We start from the raw sequence: 10,519 nt of genomic DNA, 5'->3' as shown, positions 1-10,519 counted from the left end.
ATTGAGATGGTATTTAAGGTCCCTTCCAACTCAAACTATCCTATAATCCTGTGAAGATGCTCAGGGCTTCACCCCTGCTCCTTCCACAACACCCCCTTTTTCCCCGGTGGCTCTTTCAGCTCCCCCCGACCCACCCAGAGGAGGAGAAAGGGGAGAAGGGGGAGGAGGGGGGTTATTACACAATGTTTTTGTTCCACTGACAAGTTCCCTCTGCCAGCTGGAACAGGCTGCTCATAAATTGCAGCTTTCTGGAGGGGTTTCAGGAGTTTTGCATTCTTAGATCATTGTCTCTCCTTCCTGGGAACAATGAGGGGGTAGGAAGGAGCTGCTCCAAAAATGCCATGTGCTACAAGGGGATTTCTTTGGGGTAGGGATTGCTCAGGGAGGCAGAGGGAGTTGTCCCCAACTGTTTTAGCCCTCAGCCCGGGTAGCCAAGGAGGCAACTCAGTGGGAAGCAGGAATGCTGCTAACAGTGCTCCGTGGAGACCTGCAAAGGTCAGCTCCTTCCTACCACCCCAGAAAGGATAATTAGAATGATTATCCTGTGATTATAAGGTGGAAAATGAGATTTGGGACGCCCATGTTGTGGGTGCTCAGTCTGAGGACCTACTGGGCTCTCAAGCGTGAACACCTTGGCGAGCTCAGCGTGTCCTTCACCACCCTGGAAGCTGCTGGGAGTGGGATTTCAGACAAAATCTTGTCCTGCAGGTGAATTACTATTGAAATCCTGCTGCAAAGCTTCGAACCAGATCAGAAGGATCAAGTTCCTAATGCCCTTAAACGCATCCTGTGGAACCAGCAGCTTGTTTGAGTGCCCTGTCCCAATTCCTGCATTGTCAACTGCAGCTAAGGCGTTGGTGGTTTTGGAATGTGGCTTTGGCCAAGGGTGAGCTCTGCCTATTCCACTGTCCATGTGGTTCCTGGCATGGTGTTGGTCCAGTCCAACCAGAACTGCCTCAAAAAACCCAAGAGCTATGGCTCAGGAGTCGGTGTAAGACACGGGCCACCCCAAATAAGCAATCTGGGTGCTGCTGCTTCTGTTGGAGGATGAGGGATTAACCACATGAGCTGGGCTCGACCAGATGGTCTCCTGGACACAGGAGGGACCCTGGTGCTGTTCAGTTCACCCACAGAGTTGCAACAACTGCTTGAAGAAGCACAGCCAGGCCAGTGTGCAATCAGCCTTTCTTACAAAGCAGCAGCCACTAATGGCTCATAAATCCTGGGAAGGGACAATTCCCCAGAGCACTTTTAAGCCAAGGCTGTAGAGACAAAGTTTTCTTGGCTCGTGACACACAAGCCTCTCACCCAGTGGTAGGATCACTCCTTTGGAGAGGAACGGCCAGAGCTGTTGCCAGAGCAACCAGGGCCCATTCTCTGACCTAAGGCCAAGTGACCAATCTAATCAAGCCCATATTATTAATTGCAAAACACCAATCACACCCAAACTGCGTCTTAGGAATGATTCCTGACCCGTGAACGCTCCCAAACTCTTCCTGGGGGTTTGTTTTCCTGTGCCTAAGCCGTGCCAGGGGCTCTGTGACCATTGAACAGTTGAAATCCATGCCCTGGAAATGCCCCTCAGCCTTTTGGTTTGCTCCTAGGCACAAATATAACCACAGCACAAACACCAGCAACGTCCTGAAGAAGTTGTGCTACATTTCTTGGGCCTCTTCCAACAGGCAGAGGGCCCCAGCCCCCCTCAGACTCCCATGGGGAGGGTTGGCCAGCTTGCTTAGAAAGGTGACTATAAAATTTTAATTATCTTCATTAGCTGCCGGTCTGCTCTGAAGTTACAGTCCCAGGGATGCCAGGATGCTTCCTAACAGCATGTAATCAGGAAAAAAAAAATAGAGGGAATTATTTATCAGACAGTTCTTTGCCATGTGGGAGGAGAGGATGGTGGAGGAAGCTCCAGGGGCTCAACAGGGAGGAGCAGCTGTCTCCATCACCTCTCTGAAGGGGGGCATGTTGTGGTGTTCCTGGAAAACCATCCATCAAAAGTTCTCCCACTGCATCCCCTGGGTGGGATGAATCACGATGCCAAGCTGAACCCCTGCCCTGGGCAAAGGGGAAAGCTCCCAGCAAGGCTATATGGGTCTATATTCCCAGCCCTATTGCCTGGGAAAAGCCCTTCTTTGGGTTTTTACCATTTTCTTTTCCCAGCTTTGGGATGAAGAAGAGCAGGGACTGATCTTGGTGCAGGCAAGCCTGGGGATCTGCCACGTACCAGAGTGTGAGGTGAAATTTGCCCCACTGTTTGTGATTTCTTCCCACTTCTGGCAGAGAAGGAAAGGATTTAGTACCAGGATTTCAGTACTAAGGAGTTTCTTCATACCCCAAAATGCCATCCCTTTTCCTGGCCCAAATTTAAAGTTATTGCCACTGAAGAAGAAAAGCAGATTCCTTTCTGTGCTTTCTCTCGCTCTCTCAAAATTGTTCCTGAAGAGCACCTTGTACGCCAACCTCCACAGAAAGATTTGGAGTCCCTGGCTCCTTGTCTTCTTGCCCTTCATATATCCAGAAATTAATTCCCAGAGGTCATACTCCAGGACCTTTCTAGGGCCCAAGGTGAGGGTGACCTCTGTAGCTCTCCACAACCTCCCTTTCTTAGGACGTGTATAATTCTTGGAGATACCTGATGGGTGGGCAGAGCCCAGACACCCTGAGGTTTCTTTAGATGGCAACCCTATCAGAGCACTGAGGTGGCTCTCATCCAGTCTCATGGATGGAAATACATTTAATTCCACTAAATAGTCCCTTACCTTTTCCTTGCCCCACTGTTCTCCTCCCCAAATGCTGTTCTATGCAGAAGCTTGGAGCGAGTCTGACCTATAGAAACTGAGGCAGGAAAGGCATTCATCCTTTTCCATAATCACCCATTATCAGGCTCTGCCCCCCTCCAACAATTAACCCACACTTTCCCCGAAGTGTGCTGGCAAAACACTTGCAACCCCCCTTTTTTTGTTACCCTCAGCAACCCGGCCAATCTTTGCTCCAGCTGGTCCTCGGCCCTTCAGCTTTCATCCCTAAGTACCCCAGCCATGAATTTGCACTCTTCTTTCATTTCCCCTCCTTATTTCCATTTCTTCTATGCTCCCTTTTAGCAGCTCAGCTCACTAAGAAGTGTCTTAATTAGCCAAGGAGGCTTTGTGCTGAAATTCCTGATTTTCATGTGCAAAGGCAGGGTTTGTTCCCAAGCTCTGAATAAGTTTTCTTTAAAAATAAATCAGCCAGCTGTCTTGGACAACTTCTCCCCTCATAGCAACCTCCCAGTTCCCCCAAAAGAAGCTGAATTCAGCTCTCCTGAGGTCCAGAGTCATTAGTCCGCAGCTTGGCTTCTCAAGCTTCTCTCCAGATGCATCTCAAGACTAGTCATTTCAGACCCCTCTGACACTCCTGATCCCAATTGTCTTCTGCTCTTCCACCTTTGTGAGCAGCAGGTCAAGCCCACTGATGGATGTGGACATGCACTGACAAAGGATTCCTTATGGACTCTGACCTTGTGAGATCCCACCTCGAGTGCTGCATCCAGGTCTGGAGTCCTCAGCATATGGATATGGACCTGTTAGAGCAGGTCCAGAGAAGGACATGAGAATGCTCTGAGGGCTGGAGCTGCTCTGCTCTGGAGGCAGTCTGGGAGAGCTGGGGGTGTTCACTCTGGAGAAGAGAAGGCTCCTGGGAGATGTTAGAGCCCCTTCCAGTGCCTAAAGGGTGCTAGTAAAAAAGAAGGAGAACAACATTTTACATGGGCAGATAGTGATAGGACAAGGGGAACAGTTTTAAACTAAAAGAGGAGAGATTTAGATCAGATATGAGGAAGGAATTCTTGGCTGTGAGGGTGGGGAGGACCTGGCACAGGTTTTCCAGAGAAGCTGTGGCTGCCCCATCCCTGGAAGTGTTCCAGGCCAGGTTGAAGCAACCTGGGACAGTGGAAGGTGTCCCTGCCCATGGCAGGGAGTTATAAGAAGATTTTTAAGGTCCCTTCCAACCCAAACCATTCTAATATTCTATGGTTCTGGATATATCCTTCCCTGGAGATACTCAAAAGCTGTCTGGACACAACCCTTAGTAACATGCTCCACAGGACCCTGCTTGAGCAGGGAAGTTGGACCAGATGACCTCCTGTGGTCCCTTCCAACCTTATCCATTCCATGATTCCACGATTCTGTGGACCTGAATCCAAGGTCTTGCACTTGCCCAAAGTTCAGCTGCAATTCTTCAGCCAGTGCTTGTGGCAAGTGGGATTTGCAGATGCCCCCTGCCCACTCACCAGACCAGCCTGTGTTCCCTCAGCTTGGCCACACATCCAGCCCAGCCTACCCATGGATTTAAGCCCTGTAAGGAGCACAGGGCCATGCTTTCCCCCTGATACAACACTGTCTCCCTCTCCTCTTGCTCTCCCTGGTGGGTTCGGTATCATCCCAAGCCTGGCTCTCGGCCGCACATCCCAGGGGAAACACGGCTTTTGATGAGCTCAAGCCTGGCAGCAGCTTTTGATGAGTTCAAGCCTGGCAGACCCGAGAGGTGCCAGCGTGGCTCAGCCTCCCACCCCTCCGAGCTTAGCTCGCCTTTCTTTCCCATCGGATCCCCGTGGAGTGTTTACTCCGCTTCCCGGCTCCCCCCCTGCGCCTCTTTGTTCCCCTCTCGCTGCTCGGCGGCCGCGGGGGTTTGATCACCTGCGGCTCGTTAATTGCGATGTTCAGCTCCCTCCGTCCCCGGCCAAGAAAGGTCCCCTTTGAGCTTCTCCCCGGGAACCCGTTTTGTCTCCGGGCCTCCAGTATCCTCTGCCCCATCCCCTTGTTCATCCCGCTCGCACAAAGCCCTCTTTGTGCCGGGGTTGGGCTCCGGCCAGCCCGGGCTGCAGGCGCAGCTTATCTTTAGGCAGAGGCGGCGTTGCAGGCTTTAGCAAGACCGCTGGCACGCCCGAGACAACGAGTGGATCGTGCCAGGCAGCTGAGATCCTCCTGCAGCACTCAAAAAAATTCCCACACTGCCAAGGATCGCCCCTTTTCCCGTGTTTTCACGTGAACAGGAAGCCTCCAGGAGAGGCAATGCAAGAAAGAGGGGGTTGATGCTCCCTCTGCCGCGGTTGTTTGCCATCACTTACTGGCACCATCCAGAGGGATGCTGGGATGCCTGGCCAGGATTTGGGAAGCTCTTGCCAGCGCAGGATTCCTCGGGGGCTCACCCCAGTCTCCCAGGGTGATTGCCGAGGGGACCAGGGGGAACGGCAGGAGGCTCTGCCAGCACTCCCGCCCCCGGGATGCAAAGATTCCATTCATCGTGTCCAGGTACCTGGAGGGTTTCATACATTGCAGAGGCTTTTTCCCTGGAAGAAGCTTTCCCTGGGAGATGAGTGGACTCAAGGGCTGCTCTTGAAATGGTTTTCATGTCTGGAGTGGGCTCAGTGAGAGGGATCAGAGTGGGGTTTTGGGAATTCCCTCTGGCCTGTTTTCACTTGGAAAGGAAAATTCCCTTCTTCCTGTTGGTTTGTCCTCAGCAGGATGCATTTGCAGACCTCTACAGGACACAGGCTTCAGGCTGGATTCAGCAGGGATGCTCACAAGAAGGGAGCCAAGTGTGGGCTCACTCTGCTCCCCGCTGTGAGTCCCAGAGGGAAAACACAGTTTACTGCTTTGGGAGTGCCCTTAACCTCAAAGGAGACCACACCCAACTGTTATTGTAGGGTCTTTTTTCCTCTTATTGTAGGGTGTTTTCCTTATTTCAGTGTCTTTTCTAAGGGGAACACCCCTGATTTGTAATTGCCAGGTGGTGGTTGAGAAGACTTTTGCAGTCACAGCCTGTTCGGGTTCTTTTTTCCACTGTGCTGTTTGCAGGTGGAAATCATCTCCTTGCGGGTGGCAGTCCAGGGTATTTCCCACCTCCTGAGCAAGCCTGAATCCCGATGGCATGTCCCTTGCCTGGCTTCTTACACAGAGGTTCCCCAGTAGTGGGAAAAGGAGTCAAGGTGTCCCTGACAGGTAAGAAGGAAACCTGTACCTTCTGCCCTCAGCCAGCACTGCCTGGAGGTGATGAGAAGAGCGAAGCTGCTCCCTCTGAAATCCAGGATGAGGGCAAAAAGTGAGGGACGTGCCACGGCAGACAAAGCATTCCGAGCAGGGGAGGGAGCGAGGAGCCGGCTCCGAGGCTGCTGGCCGGGTTGCCATGGATTTTGTGCTAATCAGCCCCTTCCTTGGCTGGAAGCAGGGGGAAAAGGGAGGGCTTTGAGCACGGAGGAGCTGCCTTCCTACCTGGGCTGTGTCCTGCCACCATCTGTCCGGTGGCTGTGCCAGTTCTAAAGGCCAAAATTCGCTGGTGTAGGATATTTTGGGAAATGAAATGGTGTCCTTGTGCCAGGGACGCCTGTTCCATGGCAAGCTGCTGCAGTTTGGACCTGTCCATGCTCTCCTGCAGGGTTGCCCATGTGCTCTGGATTGTGCCACATTTGGGATGTGGGTGATGGGAAGGGGAAATTTACAGGAGTTGATGGCAGGGACAGGATTTTGAGTGCCTGTGTGAGCTGTGGGACAACTCCAAACCCCAGATAAACCTCCAAAGCCTGCCTGCTACCCTGAAAAGCAGAGATTAACACTTCTCCTTGCGTGAAAACGTCCCTGCTAGGACTTCTCCAAGTCCCAGGACGTATGTCCAGGAGCACATTTCTTGCCTTTGCATTTCCAGGATGCTATTGTTTACCTGGACCAGGGAGGATGGGATAACATCTGTGATAAACCTCCTTTCCTCTGAGCGACTGGGTTTTGTTAAACCCTGAATTTGAGAGCATCAGCATCAGGAAAGCCATCCTGAAAAGCCAAATGTGATCCAGCTGCCATGAGAGCACAACTGCCTTTATCAGCCCAGCTGAGGATGCTCGCAGAGAAGTTCAAGGAATCAGAGCTGACTTCAGGAATTCAGGAAGGCAAAGGCATGTCAAAGAGCCTGGGGGGTTTGAGGGCTCTGTGCACTGCTATGGAGGGAATATAATTTATTAATCTGACTGCCAAAACCCATTAATTGGCCTCAGACATGTAATGAGATCTCTGGCTGGGGATCAGCTTCCAGGAGTGTGCTGAGCATGAGTGTGTGTGTGTGTGTACAGGTTACATGTTCTAAACATGGAATCAAAGAATGGTGAAAATAAAGCTGATCTCATTCCACACCCTCCAACCTTCCACTATCCCAGGTTGCTCCAAGCCCTGTCCAACCTGACCTTGGACACTTCCAGGGATGGGGCAGCCACAGCTTCTCTGGGCAACCTGTGCCAGGGCCTCTCCACCCTCACAGCCAACAATTCCTTCCCAATATCTAACCTAAACCTGCCCTCTGGCAGTGGAAAGCCATTCCCCCTTGTCCTGTCCCTCCAGACCCTTGTCCAAAATCCCTCTCCAGCTTTCCTGGAGCCCCTTTAGGCACTGGAAGGGGCTCCAAGGTCTCCCTGGAGCCTTCTCTTCTCCAGGTGAACACTCTGAGTTCTCCCAGCTTTTCATTCTAAATAAATAAATGGTATAATTGCAGAGCACAGAGAAGCACAGCCACGTTCTGGAGCTGAACATGCACCAGGGGAGGTTTAGATGGGATATTAAGAACAATTTATTCATGGAAAGGGTTGTCCAGCCCTGGCACAGCTGCCCAGGGCAATGATGGAATCACCACCCCCAGAGGGGTTTAAATGATTTGTAGATGTGGCACTTGGAGACGTTGCTTACTCCTGGGCTTGGCAGTGCTGGAGGAATGGTTTAAGCAGATGATTTTAAAGGTCTTTTCCAACCTAAATTATTCTAAGATACTATGATGCTCTACAGTGGGGTTGCAAACCAGCCCTGGGAACATGTCCTGCGTGGGCTGTCAGGTGAGCCAAGCATGTCTGTGACCTCCAGCCACCTTGTCCCTACACCTGTGTGGTGCTTCTGTGACCTCAGCAGGTGCACAGGGGCAGGGTCCTGGTGGTCCTTCCCAGCACAGGCAGGTTGGAGGGTGGAGAAGAGCTGTGCTGGCTGTCCTTGGGGACAGCAGGTGAAGTGCACCTCTTTGACACCAAAGCAACACCCCTGTCAGAAATCAGATCCTCACACATTTCATTGTCAAACCCCTCTTTCCTCCCTTTCACAGCAGTGTTTCAAGCCCACTCCTTGCATTGTTGTTTCCCAGCTCCTCTCCCTTCCAACACCTTTTTAACTCTGAAACACCCTCAGCTGTAGGACTGAGACAAGGGCACGCTCTTGAAAAGGATGCAGATGTCCTTCATCCAGTCTTGCCTTCCAGCTGGCTGCCAGAACCTCCCACTCCAGCCCCTCTGATGGGGGATTGTGTCAGTGCCACAGAAAGCCCTGCTTGAGTCAGGAGCTCTTTGCTGGCTCACGTTTCCATTTCTCTTTTTCCCCGCATCCCAAACAATCAAATATTTGCCTTTCCCTGCAGCACCTCTTTGTACAAATAAGGAGGAGGGGGAGAAGAAAACGCTCTCAGCTCCCCCAGCCCATCTGTCCTCTGTATCAGTGCAGATCTCATTAAAAGAGAGGACATAATGAAAGAAGAAATAAAGAATAGCTGTGCTGGGCCTGCTCTACTGTTTAGTCACGTTCCCAGATATTTCTCTGCTCTGGTTAGTGCTTATCCTGCACTGACTGCATCCCAGGGGATCCCTCCTCTTGGAGCACTGTGTACATGGAAACTTGCAGCCTGCAGCAGGCAGGAGGTGATCTTTGCACTGCAGGGGTGCTGAGGGATGGAGACCCAGCTGCCCAAAGCTTTTCTGGGCACCACATTCTTTTTGCCTGAATTTTTCAAGATGGCTCTTGAGATACTCATCCAACTCCACTACCGAAAAATCCAGAGCTGCTAAGGAGGCAGGCTGAGCTTAAAAACTACAAACCTGGGCTTAAAGGGCCTCTGAGCTTTTTTTTTTTTTTTTAAGCCACAATAAAAGCTCCCAGCACTGTCACTTCTGTGGGCAGCTGTTTTATACTCCAAGGTTGTGCTGCTCAGGTACCAAAGCTCTTAAACCAGAGATGTAGCTGGTTTGGATCAGCAAAATCATCCTGCACAAAGCCATGGCTCCCCATTCGGGTGCTGAAGGATGGGTGTCATCATCCCAAGAGCCTTTGCTGGCCCATGAGTTGGGCCAATCCTTATCCTTCCTTATTGGGAAGGACCAAATGAGCACAGGATTTCAGTGGGAAAGGATGAAACCAACCTGTTCTCTTCAGGCTCTCATTTTGATTGTTCATCTTCACCCTGGACCCCCCTTTTTCAGCTTCTGACATCGGTGTAAGGTTTTCCTGAGTGAGGTTTCGTTCAGTTGCTATGGATAGACCAAGCTGCCTGAATTTCTCTTATCCTCTCCTTGAATTTCCAGAACCCCAGAGGAGGATGCAGTAGTCCAGGAGTCAGGAGGTTGTTAAGGGCTCCCAAAGGTTTAGGCTCAAATCTGGGCTGAAAGCTGTCTCTGGTGCACGTGCTTGGGCCAGTGCTCAGCCACCACGGCCAGGAACAGCCATTCCCCCACTCCACCATCGTGGTTTCATCCCTGGGATGAGGTTCATCTCACTCTCAGTCCTTCCCAAAAGATGTCTGAGTTGGGGGGGATGAGATGGGGAGCAACAGAGCTGCCCTGATTTTTGAAACTGCAGGAACATTTCCAAAGCAAGCAGCTTCCAACTCAAGGGAAAAATAACCCCTGGTGAATCCCCTCCCCTCCTTCTTCTGCCTCCTTTTACCCCAGCAAGGCGATTTTGCTCTGGGGAGTGAAGTGGGGGAGGGAAGGGGGTTGCAGCTCAAGACAAAAGTGGGTTAATTCAGCGTGGAAAGGGTTTTTTGTCTCCCTGTTGTTCCCCTGTCAAGGGAAGAATGTTCTCCTTCCCCTCTCCATTCGTATTCCGAGCTCATTTGCTGCAGTGGGAGCTGTGCCGGGCTGGGAAGCACATCTGCATCATGATGTACTCAGAAACCCGGGTCTCCAAATCAATTACTGACCTTCTGCTGCTCCAGAAATCGCTCAGGATGGATTTGCATGTTGGGTGTGGGGAGGGGAGAGGGGCTCGGCCCGGTTTTCTCCTTCTCTGCTTCTGCTGCTTCCTCAGAGGCAGAGCTGTGATTTATTTGGTGCATCTGATTATTTGCGCCTTGGAAAATTTCCCCACTCGTCCTGATTTTCCTTCTCCCGGTATCAGTTGTGGTTGTTGATGCACAAGCTGCTTCTGGAATGTTTGTTTTATTCCTATGATACTTATAAATGACACTGGTTGTGTATCCCAGTCATCCACCCCCCTTTCTCTCCAAACAACTTTGGAACCCCCTCATGCAGATTGGACAGAGCAGTGAACCTCAGAGATGTCACATTCCCACAAATGTTTCTCAAGTGCTTTTCCATCAGTGTATTTATCCAGAGGAAATTGAGAGGGTTGAGGTTGTTCAGCCTGGAGAAGAGAAGGCTCCAGGGACATCTTAGAGCCCCTTCCAGTGCCTAAAGGGGCTCCAGGAGAGCTGGAGAGGGACTCTGGACAAGGGCTGGAGGGAC

At 51.4% G+C, this 10,519-nt stretch overlaps 1 protein-coding gene across 1 annotated transcript in view; it reads left to right on the top strand.

The window, feature by feature from the left end:
• FAM167A (family with sequence similarity 167 member A) overlaps nt 1–10,034 on the top strand; it is a 38,093-nt gene extending 28,059 nt beyond the window's left edge. Inside the window, exon 4 of the mRNA XM_027908957.1 lies at nt 10,017–10,034. The gene's annotated coding sequence lies outside the window, so the exon portion shown is untranslated. The remainder of the gene's footprint in view (nt 1–10,016) is intronic.
• Nucleotides 10,035–10,519: the final 485 nt, after the last annotated feature.

This window comes from Empidonax traillii, unplaced genomic scaffold (genome assembly GCF_003031625.1).
Source record: "Empidonax traillii isolate 1590-97213 ecotype Southwest subspecies unplaced genomic scaffold, ASM303162v1 scaffold1894:size97206, whole genome shotgun sequence".
Classification (NCBI taxonomy): Eukaryota; Metazoa; Chordata; class Aves; order Passeriformes; family Tyrannidae; genus Empidonax; species Empidonax traillii.
This window is presented reverse-complemented; position numbering and strand designations above follow the sequence as displayed.